At 42.0% G+C, this 16,274-nt stretch overlaps 2 protein-coding genes across 9 annotated transcripts in view; one reads left to right on the top strand and one right to left on the bottom strand.

Moving 5' to 3' along the window:
• The window catches only part of GPR146 (G protein-coupled receptor 146), a 55,833-nt gene extending 54,127 nt beyond the window's left edge, over positions 1 to 1,706 (bottom strand). For 2 of the 3 annotated variants that reach the window (XR_014504928.1, XM_083413726.1), the window contains exon 1: positions 955 to 1,686. The gene's annotated coding sequence lies outside the window, so the exon portion shown is untranslated. Of the gene's footprint in view, positions 1 to 954 lie in introns of all 3 variants that reach the window. The other variant, XR_014504927.1, reaches the window with a different exon arrangement.
• Positions 1 to 16,274, top strand: part of CHLSN (cholesin) — a 149,121-nt gene that overhangs the window by 101,320 nt on the left and 31,527 nt on the right. The window lies entirely within an intron of this gene.

Here is a 16,274-nt window from a genome sequence, read left to right as displayed (position 1 = left end):
GTAACAGTGGAAAGGGGCGGGGGGTCTTAGCTAATGATCCTTACTATGGAAATAGGAGTGTTGGAAGCATGTCCCTATTTTCATATGGGAATTGTTGGAGGATATGCACTTGCTTTCTTTGTTTTCAGCCTAAGATACTATTGACTTGTATCAAGTGTTTTCCCTTCTCTCTGCAACCATTATGGGGAGCAAGATAAAGTTTTCATGATTTCAAGTTTCTCATCATATTAAAATCATGAGTGTTGGCAGCAGAACTTGCTGCCCTAGTCTCCTATACATTCCTTAGCAACAGTTTCTCTCTCTCTCTCTCTCTCTCACTCTCTCACTCACTCTCTCTCACACACACTTACACACACACTTTTTAACTTCTCCACATGAAAATAAAATTATTCAGCTGCATTCTGTCATAATTGTTTAGGGAACAACAGATACTTTAATATCTCTAGTTTTAAGAAGCATGCAGACTGCTTACATGCTCCATGTAGCTCTCTATAAAACCGATCAAGTGGATACATACTTCATTTGAAAATCATTACAGAAACCTTCAGAAATGAGCTTTCTTTCTTTCAGTCTATGGGCTCCCTGATCTTTCACAATGAAAACAACAAATCAGGTTCCCAAACGCATGGAACACAAAGTCCTTGGGGGAGCGGGTAGAGTTACGTAATGGCCGGACTCTGGTCAATAAATCAGATTACACAAAAACACAATGACAAGAATAAAAAAGGAAATTCCACAGTCTTTGTGCGTATTCGCCATTCTTTGTGATGATTGGTGTCCTGGCAGAATTTTCAAAATGTCTCATTTCAGATTGCTAAAATACGTTGCATTCAAATATCCTTTAAAGAGTTAACAGGAAGGCACATTGAAAACATTTTTAAGTCACCATGAAGATAAGTGTCTTTTTAATTTCAGATTTTCAACCAGAAGGCTAAAAACTGCTCAGAGACTTACCTGAGATTGATCCTGAACTCTTAACTGAACATGAATTCCCAGGTTTTTCTGCTTTAATATGGAATCAACCCCCTTCAAGGCTGTCTCTTCAGCAGCTTCACAATTCGCCACAACAGCAGCTGACATGCTATCCAGACAGAGAGCTTTCTTCTGAACAAAATTCCATGTTTTACTTCCTCTTTCATTTCTTCACACGTTTTTCTGTTACAGGCTTCATCCTCTCTGCCCCCCACCCCCACCCCAAGTCGTAAGATCAGGCACTTGTCCGGAGGTGTCCTTCTCAGCAGGTTTCACGTTCAAAACAATCCTTTCATTGCTGCCCACGCTGTAAAAAAGAATGGAGGGGGTGAGTTGGAAGGAAGCTTAAAGCGGCTGTCCACTCGCCAGGCCCCTGGACCAAAAATAATTTTTAAAAAACCTTTAGAGTCCTGCAAGGAGTAGCATATAGTTTTTCAAAGTTTAACTTCTGAAGGAAGGGGGGAAAGTGGAAAGCAAACTGAGTCCTGGAGTGTAGATTTGGTTCTCCCCCCACTTGGGCCCCTTGCCGACTGTTTTTATTGATTTCAATCACTGGAGGCTAGCTTAGCTCTCTGAAGAAACACTGTGTAATGTGTTCTTTCCTGGCTTTCATTAAAGAAACTCAATGCAGCTCCGTCACGCTGCCGAGCTCACTTGGCAACCTGCCTACACTCTGTGGTACTTCTTCTCCTTTCATTGGCGGAGACTGCGTTCTTGTTTCCTTCTCCAGCGAAGGACCTCAAAAACATCATATTCTCTCTGCCACTTCTTCTCCCCCCCCCCCCCCCCGCCCAATACTCCAGTCCTTCTGAGCCTTGGCTGGTTTACCCACAGCCTAAAAAAAGAAATGATTTTGCTGGAGCTAACATGGCTGCAGAACTTGCACCAGTTTAACAAAAACACACATATTCAGCGTCAGAAAAGCCTGGATGTAGCTGCATAAATTAGGGGGCTGGGTGGGGAGCAATTTTAAAAGTTCCCTCCCCCCTTCTGTACTACAATTCTTTGGCATTTATCTAGCAGTGCTGGGGAATAATTTTAAAAGCTTTTCCCCCTCTCTGTACTACAATTCTTTGGCATTTATCTAGCAATGCTGGGGAGCAACGAGCTGACTTAGAAGCAGCCAGTTGCCTATCTGGGCTTTGAGTGGGACCACAGAGTGGCCTCTATACCAGGCTTAGAAATTCAGGATCAGCCAATGCATCAGGGAAGAATAAAGCTGTACCTTTTCTTTTCCCTTATTCAGAAGCACAATGCTCCTGAAGTTGCTGGCGTGGGGTGAAAAGAGTGGGGAGGGGTTGGGGCTCTTAAGGACATGTAACATTGGTGTTTTAAAGATGAATGTCTGTTCACATTTTGTTCTGGCTGCTTAAGGAAACACAGGTGTAAAAACTTTGTCTGCAGCAAACACGGGCAATAATAGGTAAGGTAAACTTGGGGCACGGGACGCGGGGCACTAGGACTTGCCGATCAGAAGGTCGGCAGTTCGAATCCCCGTGATGGGGTGAGCTCCCGTTGTTCGGTCCCACCTCCTGCCACCCTAGCAGTTCAAAAGCACGTCAAAGTGCAAGTAGATAAATAGGTACCACTCCGGCAGGAAGGTAAACGGCATTTCCGTGCACTGCTGTGGTTCACCAGATGCGGCTTAGTCATGCTGCCCACATGACCCAGAAGCTGTATGCCGGCTCCCTCGGCCAGTAAAGCGAGATGAGCGCCGCAACCCCAGAGTCAGCCACGACTGGACCTAATGGTCAGGGGTCCCTTTACCTTTACTTTAAACGGGGCACAGGCCATGACAGAGTTTTGCATCTGCAAAAGTTAAGCTGGCTGGAGTCCTCCCAGCACGGTGCTTTGCAGCATGCCCAGCCATCCTGTAAACAAAGTTTTTATAAAATTAAAGGGCGTGGAGAGAGGCATGAGATATAGGTCCCATGGCAAAAGACCCAGGCCCACTAGGCCACTCCCTAAACAATATTCCTGAGAAAACGCATTTGAAGTGTGCAGATGCTCCCACTCTGTATCATGATAAGGTCCAGCTTAGCAAACGAGGTGATGAGAAGCAATACGAGAGATGGGGCATGGTCTGCCAAGCACTCCTGATGGGTAACATATTCCTGTTTCTGTCTGGTTTGCTTGGGGCTCTCCTGCATCCTATTGTAGCAAATGGAGGTGGTTTTATAGTCACAGCTTGGAGAACGTGCATCCCTGTACAGATGTCATGTTTAGGGGTGAAACTGTTGCCTTCAAACACTCCTTCAGAGGAAGCTTTATATTTCTATCATTCCTTGGAAGGATACATATTGCAATTTCTTTAGCAATATTTTATCACTTTTCTGTACCCTGTATATGTTGTCAGTTCCCAATTTGGGTAGCTCCATATACCACTAATTAGGCTTTATTTATTAATTAAAATTCTGGTGTTTATAATTTAGTATAATCTTCTTGGCATTTATGAGACTGATTGGTAACTCCTGGCTGTCCCTTCTTTTGTGCTGTTTAAGATCCTGCTGCCTCTGGCAATATGTTTTATTTGATTGATTATGTTTAATTGTATTTTTAACTTTTTGCTGGATGCCACTTTTTAATGAGAAAAAATGTGGCTTATATAAATAAATACACTCACAAATTACTCATATACAGAAGCTTCTTGTTCTCCATACTTAAGCCATTCATTTCAAAAGAGGAGGTGATACTGACATTCTACCCATTTTCCAGACAACATTGGTTGAAAACAAGCAGATGTTTATATTGTGGCCTGAACAATTTACTCATCTTTTGAATTTCCAGACGAATAATGGTCGTGTTAGTCTTTGGCACCGAAAACAGCAAAGAATCCTATTCACCTAGGTGGGCATGAGAAAGTCACTTTCTCAATTTAACCTCCTTCACGGGACCTTTGTGAAGATAAAACTATGCTCAGTTACTAGTATGAAAGGACCGGGGGTGCAATCATTTTTTTTTTCTCCTGCATTTCATTTTCTTCTGACCTTTCTATGCGCAACCCCCTCCACCCTGAAACTCTGGACATATGTGTTTGTGTGTATGTATATATCTTAGAATAACATGTGCCATAATCAATTTGTTAGTCTTGAAGGTGCCATACTCTGCTGTTTTCCCTTATTTTTTTATATACACCAGCTATTATGGATGATTATGTGTTGTTCAGAAAAATGTTTAGTTCAGTATGAAGTGGCATCAGGGCTAAATAGAATTTTAATTGAGTACATGCTGGCTGCTTCAGTGTGCATCGTAGGAGTAACAAACACGTGTGTGTGTGTGTGTGTGTGTGTGTAGATGTACCATTCTCCTTTTTCTTTCCAATGGTTGAAAGTTTTCCTAGCTCAGAAAGGTACAAAGGCTTTCATTTAAATTTAGCTTCCTGGAGAACGTGTTTGGGGGTTTACTGCTTGAGTTGCATATAAAGCAACCTTTCTAACTCTCTAGCTAATGTAATTTCTTTCCAGTGTTTTTCCTCCTGCCAAGCATTCTGTGAGATATTTTTGAGGAAGGCTATTTAAAGTATTTTGCAAAGGATGACACTTGAAATATTTTCCTTCATTAGTTTGAATATCTTATTCGTTGTTCCTTATTTGTTAATTTATATCTGGCCATTTGGACCTGGGGAGAAAACAGCAAAGACCTGATGAAGAGAGCACAGCAGAGATGATATTTTCTGAGAATCCTCCAGAAAAATAAAATCTCAAAGGACCTGTTGATGGCATTTTACCATTGTACTGTTGAGAGTGTATTAACTTATGGTTTGGGAGCTGCACGGTCAGGGGAAAAACAATGTTGTCCAGGGTTGTAAAGACTGCAGAGAGAACAATTGTGTGTGCTCTCCCCATCTTGGATCAAATCTATGCTTCCAAGTGCCGTAAGAAAGCTGCAAAGATAGTGCAGGATAGTGCGCACCCTGGAAATGATCTCTATCAGCTTCTGCCTTCTGGAATAAGGTACAGGGTTATAAAGAATAGGACTAGCCGCCTGAGAATAAAGATTAACGTTTCGTATTGGACTGTATCTAGGCCTACAAGGCTACTATTAACTCCACCCCCCCCCCCAAATAAAATATTCCATACAATTTTTTAAAAATTGCCACACTCAAGAATAGTTATAAAATCAGTTTTAAAACCACAGTGATGAGTAATAAAATCAAGAACCAGCATATACCTAGGAACCCACAGATCATCCAAAGGCATTCTGAAGCAGAAAGTCTTCACTAAACATGGAAAAACTGGCAGTGAGCCAACCATCCTAATGAGCTCTCGTGAAGGAATCCCAAAGAACCCGGGATGCCACCCAGAAAACCTGCTCCTTGTAGACAGTAGGCTCATTTATGATTGCTTGAACCAAGGCGCAGTGTGTAGTGTTCTGGTTTATTATTCTAACCAATCAGCCACATTTTCCTCCAGGCTACTCCTTTTCTTTTCCCTCCCACCTAGTTTTGCATGCCCGTCCGCCAATAGTCTGTTACCCCACTCTCAGTCCACATTGGAGATTTGGGGGTTAGTTCTCCCATAGGAATCCCCTCCAAGATTTTTTTGTACTTCTCTAAACCTTGGGGTTTCCTGCAAGTCTACAGATACCAGCAGCACGACCCCTGAATCCAGCAGCAATCAAGTTCAGCCCTCTGAACTTGCATATGTAAGGACAGGCACTAATCTCTGAACTTAAGAAATATGGAAAATGTTTGTTTTTGAACCAGTTATGTTTAATTTTCCCAACAGTAGATTTTTGAACCAGTGATGTTTAATTTCCCCAACAGTAGATTGATGGGGGGAAAAGGAACACAAAGAGAGCCATCCTTTGGGAGGGAATGACCATTTTATTGGGAAAGCATTACTATTTGGAGTGCCAGTCTGTTTCTATCTTAGTGAAATATGAGGTCTGAGATATGTTCATCATACTCAAGAGTAGATCATGGAAAGACCACTTAAATCAGTGGATCTGCTCTGAGTATGACTAACATTAAGTATCACCTGAAACTCTTTATGAAATAACAAAAGTGTAGTAAATATATGGAACATGATGACTTCACATGGTTATAATCAGTAACGTATCAGTGCACACACCCCAGGTCATCTCTAAAAAAAATTGGGATTTTCAGGTATTTCGGTAAAAGACAAAACATTTTGGAGGGGTTTTTGAGTATTTCTGAAGAGCACAAGTGGGTGAAATGTTGCCCCAGAAGTCCCACCCAAGGGGTGGTGGTAACAGATGGTGCTGAGGGTTCTCTCTGAGGTGGTGAGCTCACCCCACCATTTGTTTTCTCTTTCCCCCAAAGCACAGCTCTCTCCCCTTTGGTGGGCTTTGCTGTCAGGGGACAGTTTTATAGCTGCAAGGATGCAGAAGTGGAGATCCCATTTTGAATCAGCATAGCCCAAAGGAGCCTGGTCCTAACTTGAAATGGGGCTATTTGAGGGGTTTGTATTCTGAACTCCACATACACATGGTGTTTTGCACTGTCTCTAGTTTTAATTGTCTTGATTTGATTTGTATGGCGGTGGGGCAGTTCTTTGGCAGAGCCTCCGTTAGTTAATTATCAGTGAGCCTTTCATCATTAATATACCACCTTGAGATCTGCATAATTTGGCAAAAACTGTTTGGACTTCTGTTCAGCTGTTCTGTATTTTAGCTGGAGTATTGCTTTCCCATCCATTTATGGGACTCAGGAGAAGGAAGGGAATAGCTCAAATGTTTTCTTGTCATGTCTTTAATAAGTGGATGGAGACTGCTTATGGACAAATATGAAAAAGGCTTACCAGGTGAACATCATCTTAGCACATTTTGATGAGCTAGCACCTGGTAATCTATATTCAGGCACTGTATAGAATGAACATCAGTATTCTTTGAACTAAGTGCAGGGCAATGAATCTTTCATTAATTTATTTTCTTTCACAATCTCATCAAATTGTCATTTGCCATAAAAAAATTCACAGTAGTCAATAGTATTTCCTTAAGGGTGTTTGCAGTGTATTCTTTCTTAGATATTTCGCAGTTTTCAGTTTCTTATTCTGTTCTCCTCTTCCGAAGAATAGTTTTATTTTACCTATGTACAGTATGAGACTCAAGGTGGATAACAAATCCATATATGACAACAATATTGAAATAAATAACAGTCCCCATCAAAATATTAACATGGGGGGGGGGGGGAGCAAAGTAAGAAAACATCAAAAGATAAAGCATAAAAATAATCAGGCAAAGGCCTTTTTAAATAGCCATGCTTTTACTAGCCATCGAAAACAAAGCAGCGATGCAGTTTGTTGCTACCTTCCCTTTTTGAGGTATTTCAAGTAATAGAGCACATGCCTTGAATGTAGAAGGGCCCAGCTTCAATGCCTGGAATCTCTAGTTTAAAAGTATCAGGTAACATCTGATTGGAGAATACTTCTCTCTGCCATTCTAAGTAGACAACACTGAGGTATGCAGACAAATAAGCTGACCTAGCTTCATAAGTTTCTTTGCACCTTTTAGCAGTATGCTAATTCTGTTCCTCGAGCCTTACCTGTTCTGTAGCCATAAAATCCAGCTTTCTAAATTCACTGTTTTCTCAGCTTAGACTCCTTAAAGGCCTGCTATGGTTAGGGCCCTTCATTGGAACTGGTGAATCCCAAGCAGTTTGCAAACTGACACAGTCCTTGGCATACCAGTTAAGAAATCCTTGCATATGTGACATATTTGGTGTGTGTGTTTTGCATGGTTGTAGTTGCTGTGAGTCTACAGGGTTATTACCTAGTCAAAGTCTAATTTGGAATCGTGGTGCAAAGTGTGTGGCTAATTCGCAAAGGCAGATCATAGAAATAATGCAGCACAATCTGTTCTTTTATTCTCTGAAGAGGCTGTATTCCAAAATAAGGAGTAAGCAATATTTGTAGGACTGGCCCTAGGCGTTAGAGACAAGCAGATCCCACTGTTTTGATGCTTCTAATAGTCCTGCCCAATAGCTACCCATATTGTCCATCTATTCTCAGAGGTACGCTTCCTCCCCTCACACTTATGCTCTCCTAGTGTGCACTCCATAATGACTTTCTTGCCACTTCTTCATAGGCATACTTCTCAGTTTGAAAGCCCACGTAGGCCCTTTGCGAGCTTTCACAGCAGTTAAGATTGTTCTTCTTGCTCAGGTAAACTGCAGGCACCTTCCCTGGAAATTAGTTACTGATTGATGCAGCCTTAATAGGATTTTTTATGTGAGCCCAATAAAAGTGGGAGAAAGTATTGCAGTAGCATAACCTAAAAGCTGGCTTATGTAGTAGACCAAGATTCTGTGGTACCTTGGGTTACATACGCTTCAGGTTACAGACTCTGCTAACCCAGAAATATTACCTTGGGTCAAGAACCTTGCTTCAGGAGGAGAACAGAACTTGTGCTCCAGCGGCACAGCAGTAGCAGGAGGCCCCATTAACTAAAGTGGTGCTTCAGGTTAAGAACAATTTCAGGTTAAGAACGGACCTCCAGAATGAATTAAGTACTTAACCCAAGGTACCACTATACTGTTCAGGAAATCCACAGTTTGCATCTTGCCTCAGCCAAGAACTCTCTCGAGTAGCCGCTTTCTCTCAATCTCTACTTCCTCCATCTAGGATGATAATACCTACTTTGCAGAGTTATTGTAAGAATTACTGAGCTAATGCTTATGCCATTATTTATTATGGCCTCTAGCAAGCCACCCTTTTCCAAATCCAACAGCTTCATTTGTGCAGTAGTGCTAGATGTCTGATAGGAAGGAATTACAGTGGTGCCTCGCAAGACGAAAAGAATCCGTTCCACGGGTCTTTTCGTCTTGCGGTTTTTTCGTCTTGCGAAGCAAGCCCATTGACGGAGTAGCGCTATTAGCGCTATTGGTGATTTAAGGGCTAAAAACGGCTTTTTAAGGGGTGGGGGATTAGCGGTTTTGCTGCTAAAGTGCTTTTAGCAGCTTAGGGATTCAAAATAAGGGGTTTTGGAGCAAAAAAAAAAAAAATTCGTTTTTTTCCGTCATTTTTCGTCTTGCGAAGCAAGCCCATAGGGAAATTCGTCCTGCGAAGCGCCTCTGCAAACGGAAAACCCTTTCGTCTTGCGGGTTTTCCGTCTTGCGAGGCATTCGTCTTGCGGGGCACCACTGTAGTACTTCTTGCTCCAATAATCCAAAAGTTGCCACTTGCTGGGTTTTAAACTCACCTGTCCATATATTATTATTTTTTTGCCCTCTCCCTTGTTGTTTTGGGGTTTTTTCGCTTTAAGCTTCTCTGTGGCCTCTGTGTGGACACCTGTGCAGAGCCTTGTCATGGAACTTTCTGGAGCTAGTGCAATGTTTTGGCATTGACTGCCAAAACTCTGGTCATTCTTTTCTACCTTTGTATTTTTATTTTATTGTTATTCTATCTTACATTTTGTTATTTGCTTTATTTGGTTAGAATATAACTGCTGCTATGTGTACCTGTAAAAAAAAAGCCCATCTTTTCTGAACCACTGTTGCGGATACTCTCCCAGGGTTTTGGATAAATGCATCTCAGAAAAAAGGCTGGCTCAGCCCTGAATTCAGCTACAATCTTCACTTTGGTGGAAAGAGACCCCCTTGTCGTCACTCTCTACCAAAGCCTTAAATTGTGGGGAAACAGTCCACCAGGCCAACCTAGAACTGTATATTACTGAATTAAATACAATAATAATATGCCACAATATGCAGAAAAGTGGATGAGGGTATCATTAAGAGCAGAAGGCACAGAGCAATTAGTGGTGCTTGAAAAGTTATAAAAATATTTCACATTCTCTTAAATACTTGCGCTAGGAAGCTTGAATCTGAAAGTTTTGTACGTCTTGCTTTAATGTAGTTGAAATACTGACTGTTCCCTTGTAGGTTACCTGGATGAAGGAATCCTTTACTCACTTGGGTAAACCTCATGACAAGGGAGAACAGCACATAGCTTGTATAGATATATGGATGTGATTATCTTCCAAATGGAGGTGTTTACAAGGGTTGGTGTTTTCTGCTGGGGTCTTGCTACAGAACAACAGTTGCTTGTATAGTTTTGGTTGTTTCCCACTGGGGGAGGAGGGAAACAGAGGAGGACTGCAAATAAAGAGATTTTTGATAATGTGAGGAATGTGGAGGAGGGAGAGAAGTGATAAGCATATACTGTAGTGGAGAGAAGGAAGGCCTATGTTATCAGATACATTCTTATGAAGGAATTAGTCTCATTTTAATTCAAACGCTTTGCAGCTGAGGCAAATACAAACAATTAGATTGTTCCACAAAGAAGACTTAAGTCAAGTGTGTCTAGCTGTTAAAATAATCTTTAAGAAACAGTTTGGCTATAAGCAAACTTCTTGCTGTTCCCTCCCCACACCCACTTGGTTCTCGTTTCGTTAAATAGCATTCCCTAAACAATGGCTTATTGTCTGAACATTCTGCATCCTGTGATACAATTATTTCCTTACTTTTATTTGAGATCTTGATTCCCCCCCGCCCATCTTCAGTTATTAAATATTCTGCCAACAATTGCAGCCCCTGCTTTTGATGCTTACAATCAATCCTAATATCAGGTAAGAAGCCAGTGGTGAAACTCCTGTGGACTTTGATCTCAATGTGGCTTTGACCTCAGGTGTTTTATCATCTCCCTGTGCAACATGTGACGGGTGAATCTTTGTGTCACGCTTTTGACCTCTGTTCAGTTATTTATTTAAAAAGTGTCTCTTTCCCCCATCTCTTTGAAAGTTGCGCTGTAACAGACTGAGGAGGTGAGACACGGGGGAAGGCAGAGTGAACATTTAGCACTAAGAAGCTGGGTTAACATCCAGCCAGGCTCAGGAACAAGGTATCTGACATCTAATCAATTCTAAAAGGAATGGGCATCGTCTTGTTTTTCCTGCTTGTACTAAAGATTTACAGCGAGGGTTGTTACAGTAGCTACAAGTAGGGTGTGTGTAGGGCATTAGTCATAACCTCCAATGAGGAGGCTGGAGTGTGGTTTTTTATGTGTACCCTTAGAAATGGAATGTGGGAAACTGAGTTATTTAGAAAAGGTGTCCTCTGCCTTTTTTGCAGTTGCAGCGCTCAGGGCAGCTTGCAACTATCCACAAGAAACAACAAACAAAAAATCAATATAGCCACAAAACCTTTAAAAAAACACGCAAGGCAGCAGATCAAAACCCTTTTAAAAAAATATGATGCTAGTCTATTAAAAACACGCAACCTGACATGTCAGAACAAACATTTTGACCAAATAAGAGATGATTAAGAGTAGGGGCCAACTGAACATCTTAGAGAAAGGGATGCCGCTGTTTGGGCACAGCACTTGCCATCCTAGCCATTCACTCCTCCACCACTATCAGAAAGCAAAGAAGAGCCTCCCCCTTAGATCCTAATTTCTGGCTTGACAAGTGGGGTGCCGCAGGGTTCTGTCCTGTGTCCATTGTTGTTCAGAATTCAAAATAACCTTAACAGATTGGAGAACTGGGCCTGAGCTAACAAAATGAATTTCAGTAGGGACAAATGTAAGGTTCTACACTTAGGCAGGAACAATCAGCTGCACAAAAATAAGACTGGGTACACCCAGCTTGTCAGTAGTACATGTGAAAAGGATCTAGGGGTCTTGGTGGACCACAAGCTTAATGTGAGACAACAGTGTGATTCAACAGCAAAAAAGGAAATGTTATTCTAAGTGACATCAACAGTAGTGTCCAGATCAAAGGAAGTAATATTACCACTCTATTCTGCCTTGGTCAGACCACACCTGGAATACTGTATCCATTCTTGGCACCACAGTTTAAGAAGAATGTTGACAAGCTGGAACGTGTGCAGAGGAGGGCAACTAAGCTGATCAAGGGACTGGAAACTAAGTCTTATGAGGAAAGGTTGAAGGGGCTGGGTATGTTTATCCTGGAAAAGAGGAAACTGAGAGGAGATAGGATAGTTACCTTCAAATATCTAAAGGGCTGTCACATGGAAGATGGAGCAAGATTGTTTTCTCTTGCTCTGTAGGCTAGGATTCAAACCAATGGCTTCAAGTTACAAGAAAGGTGATTCTGACCAAGCATCAGGATAAACTAGTAGGAGCTGTTTGACAGTGGAACGGTTTCCCTTGGTTCTGAACTCTCCTTTCTTGGAGGTTTTTCATCACAGGCTGGATGGCCATTTGTCATGGATGCTGTAGCTGAGATTCCTGCATTGCAGTGGTTGGACTAGATGATCCTTCCAACTCTATGATTCTATTCAGTATTTTGTCAATTTAATCCCACAATTGGATTAAATTATTAACAGGGAGCAGGCGTATTTGCTGGATATAAAATATTTTGGAAGTCTAAATCCCTAATTTTAGCCTGATTAGCAACCATTATTATCAAAGCCTCAGGTGAAAAGCCCAATGCATATATCTTGTTCCAAAGCAGCTTTCATTGATGCAAAGCATAGTTGGCCAAAAGAATGTACAACTGCATTACAGTATAATCAAATCGAAAGGTTCAGGGTAATGAGCGCTAAAGCTCACTGGTTGAAATCCAACTTACAAATAAAAATCTGAAGCCCCAACTCATTTAAGAACGCCAAGAATAGACCAGAGGATGAGTGCCTGCACGGCATCCACATATGGCCCAGCATCTTTAATCCAGATTGCAGCTCCAATCAGCAACCGGATAACAGAGTTAGCCTTTAAAAAAATCTAGAGCTCAGTGTTTGTGGAAACCACTGTTACTGTAACAAAAGTGGACAATTGCTAAAGTAAAATATCACTTTTAAAAGAGTGAACAGAAGTGGAGAAAACACACATCCTTGATATACTCTTCTCGTAGTTGAAATTGGATCAGAGAGGTTCTCACTTGTCCACAGTGAACCTACATTTCAGTTTGACTAGACATTTTACAAATTCAAAACAAAGGCCTCTTGTGAATAGACAGGGCCTCCAGCTTTACACATAACAAATTCCTTGGAACTAAATCAAAAGCATAGAAAGGTTAACGCCTCCCCCACTTTGATTGGAGTACTCTGCTGCATGATGGTACAAAAAGAAACAGTGATCTACAACTGTATGGCTTGGTCTGGAGCCAATTTATTCATCTCCAAGACTTTCAACTTCTTACTTCCATATCTCCCCCCCCCCATAAACACTACAATTGCCTTATGATATATGGGGAGCACAGCTCATCTTAACACACAACGTGTAAAATGATGCTAAAAGGGGCACCTGTCGACTCAGATTCTCTTTTAGTACAGATAGAGGAATACTATCAAGCCTGGATGCCTTGTTCAATTCACGCTGTGAAGTTAAATCATGGACATCGTGTTACATTTGTGCAAGTGTGTCCACACTTGAACCCTAAAACATGCTTCCTAGAGAGGTGAGGCCTTTTGTGTGAGACAGTCACATGCTTCTCTGAAAATTTGTCACACCAAAGTATCATTGGACACACAAGCGACACATACGGTTATTGCAAGAAAGCCTGTACAGTGAGATGAGGTGGGAGTTGGAGGCGCAGCGTTATGGTGGTTCCACTCGTACCTAAAGGTTGATTTCAGAAAGCAGCATTCAAAGACGTCTGCTCAACATTTGTGATGCAGGGTCCTGTAAGCTTTCAGTTCTCCTCCCATGCTTTTTAACATTTCTGTGAAACCTCAGGGTGGTGTCATTAGAAGATTTATAGTGATGTGCAATGAATGTGCTGGTGGCACTTGTCCCTGTTTTTCATTGTCAGCTGAGTCAGGTGAGGTGGTCCAGGTGCTTAGAACTGATAATGAGCTGAATGAAGGTTGAATCCTAACAGCATGGAGGTGTTGACAGGTGGTTCCATGCTTTTAATGCTTTTTGTATGTGTATTTGCTCTTTGCATTGCTGAATGTTATTGTTTTTGCTTGTGATATAATTATTCTAAATAGAGAAACAAAACTGATAAGAAGCAAATATCACTTAAATCACAGTAGGATTTAATTCTGAGAAAACATGCTGCTAGCTTTCTGCTGTTATGACCAAAGCAAGCCTATCTGTCTGTTTTTATTTTATTTCTAATTTCATTTCTAATGTGTGTGAGATATATGTATGTATGAGATGAAATCTTCCTTGGGCACCACTAAACTGATGTGGGTAACCCAAGTAAAAATGTTTTTAATTTGTAAATGAATATTTAATTTTATTTATCTAGGGCATGTATGTCCAATGCGTTGACCACAATTGACTCGGGGATCGCTTGAGAATTTTGGTCCATCATGGCTGCTTCAAGCACCCCGCTCGGCCACCGGCTTTGCCCGACACCCAGTCAGCTGGCCGGCCCAGACTGGTGCAAGGCTCCTGCCTCTGCCCCCTGCAAGCTGCAGCCCCGGGCAGGGAGGCAAAGATGAAGTGTGTGGGCTCTGCATGGGCTGCAGCTGCAAAGGCGCCCAGTCAGCTGGCCAGCCAGAAAAGGCACAAGGTGCCTGCCTCTGCCCCCTGCAAGCCGCAACCCTGGGCAGGGAGGCGAAAATGAGGTGTGTGGGCTCTGCATGGGCTGCAGCTGCGGAGGTGTCCGGTCAGCTGGTCAGCCACGAAATGGAGCTGAGGGAAGGGGAGCACGCGAGAGAGACCATGACGTTTCTCCTCCTCCCCCCTCCCGCCATTTCCCATGGAAAGAAAACCCTCCCCTTCCTAGTTCTGCATGGATGCTGAACTTTCCCCACCTTTCCAGCTCCAGCCTAGCTGCATTTATTTAAAAGTTAGACGCTGCTACCCCTTCCCACATTGCTCTTTCATCTGGTAAAGGGGAAAGTGGACATTCTGGGGCGTGTTGGCTTCCCGTGTGCACCAACGGCCCTGTGAAGGGGCTGGTGTGGGGGTAATAATTTGTTATTATTGTATAATCATAATTTGTATAATATGATTATTGTATAATCATACAATAATGATTATAATATGATTATTGTATAATATTATTGTACAGTGGTACCTCGGGTTACATACGCTTCAGGTTACAGACTCCGCTAACCCAGGAATAGTACCTTGGGTTAAGAACTTTGCTTCAGGATAAGAACAGAAATCGTGCTCTGGCGGCGCGGCAGCCGTGGGAGGCCCCATTAGCTAAAGTGGTACTTCAGTTTAAGCACAGTTTCAGGTTAGGAACGGACCTCCGGAACGAATTAAGTACTTAACCCGAGGTAGCACCGTATAATCATAATCTGGCTGGGTTTCCCCAGCTAAATATAATATGTTTAAGTTGACGAATGACCATGGGAGAGTGTGGTAGATCACAGCCCTTTTTTTATATTGGATGGTGGATTGCAACCTGTTGGATGTTGGACGCACCTCAGCTAGGGAGCTTTCAGCATTCATTTTGCAGAGGTGCTAGTAGCGGCAAAAGCCACAAAGAGTATTGCGTTAAAGACTAAAAGGTTTATTATGGCATAAGTTCTCTCTCACTTTCATGAAAGCAAAATGCTGTCACACTGTAGCATCATGGGAAGGAATGGAAGCCACAGTGAAGATAATGTAGGTGAATAGGTGGGGTTTTGCAAATGAAAGCTTGTTCAATTTTCAGTGGCTGTCACAGTGTGCTGATTATGCTTTAACTCTGCCTTGGACTATTGTCTCTCTTTTATTTGTGTTATAATTTTAATGCGGAAGGCAGTACAGTCAAACCTCATTTGTTGAATGTAATTCGTTCCGGAAGCCCGTTCTGATTGGCTGCAGGAGCTTCTTGCACTCAAGAGGAAGCCGCATCGGAAGTTTGGCTTTCGAAAAATATTTGAAACCCGGAGCACTTCCGGGAGCCGAAACATTCCAAAATGGAAGCGTTTTGGAACCGAGGTTTGACCATATAAATAAGTTTTTAATAAATAATTAAAATTCAGTTTGATGGAATGAAGTAATAATAATAATTTTTTATTTATACCCCGCCCTCCCCAGCCAAGGCCGGGCTCAGAGCGGCTTACAAGCAATAATAAAAACAAGACGAATGATTACAACTTAAAAACAAAAGTAAAATACAACATTAAAATAATGGAACATTAAAATATTAAAATGTAGCCTCATCGCAGGAGGAGAAGGAAAAGAAAAAAGAAAGAGAGGGAATCAAATTGGCTCCAAGCCAAAGGCCAGGCGGAACAACTGTAGATGGGCTGTGGAGTGAAAAAAACTCACCCCTTACTCCAGGAGCAGGAAGCTTGTTTGTTTTACTCACCTCAGTGGTGTCTCTATATGCAGCCCTTTTCTTTTCTCCCATATAAGTGAATGGCTGCTTTTCATTCTGCACACGGGAGCATTGCTGTGTGAGGTAAAGATGTCTCCTGACAGTGGGTGGTTCTGCCTCCATTGACAAGGTGGGAACAAATATGTATCTGTGTGCTGTTCATAAAGATATAC

Source organism: Podarcis tiliguerta (genome assembly GCF_965153285.1).
Source record: "Podarcis tiliguerta genome assembly, chromosome: 14".
Lineage (NCBI taxonomy): Eukaryota > Metazoa > Chordata > Lepidosauria > Squamata > Lacertidae > Podarcis > Podarcis tiliguerta.
Note: the sequence above shows the minus strand (reverse complement) of the source record. Positions and strands in the feature narration are given on the sequence as shown.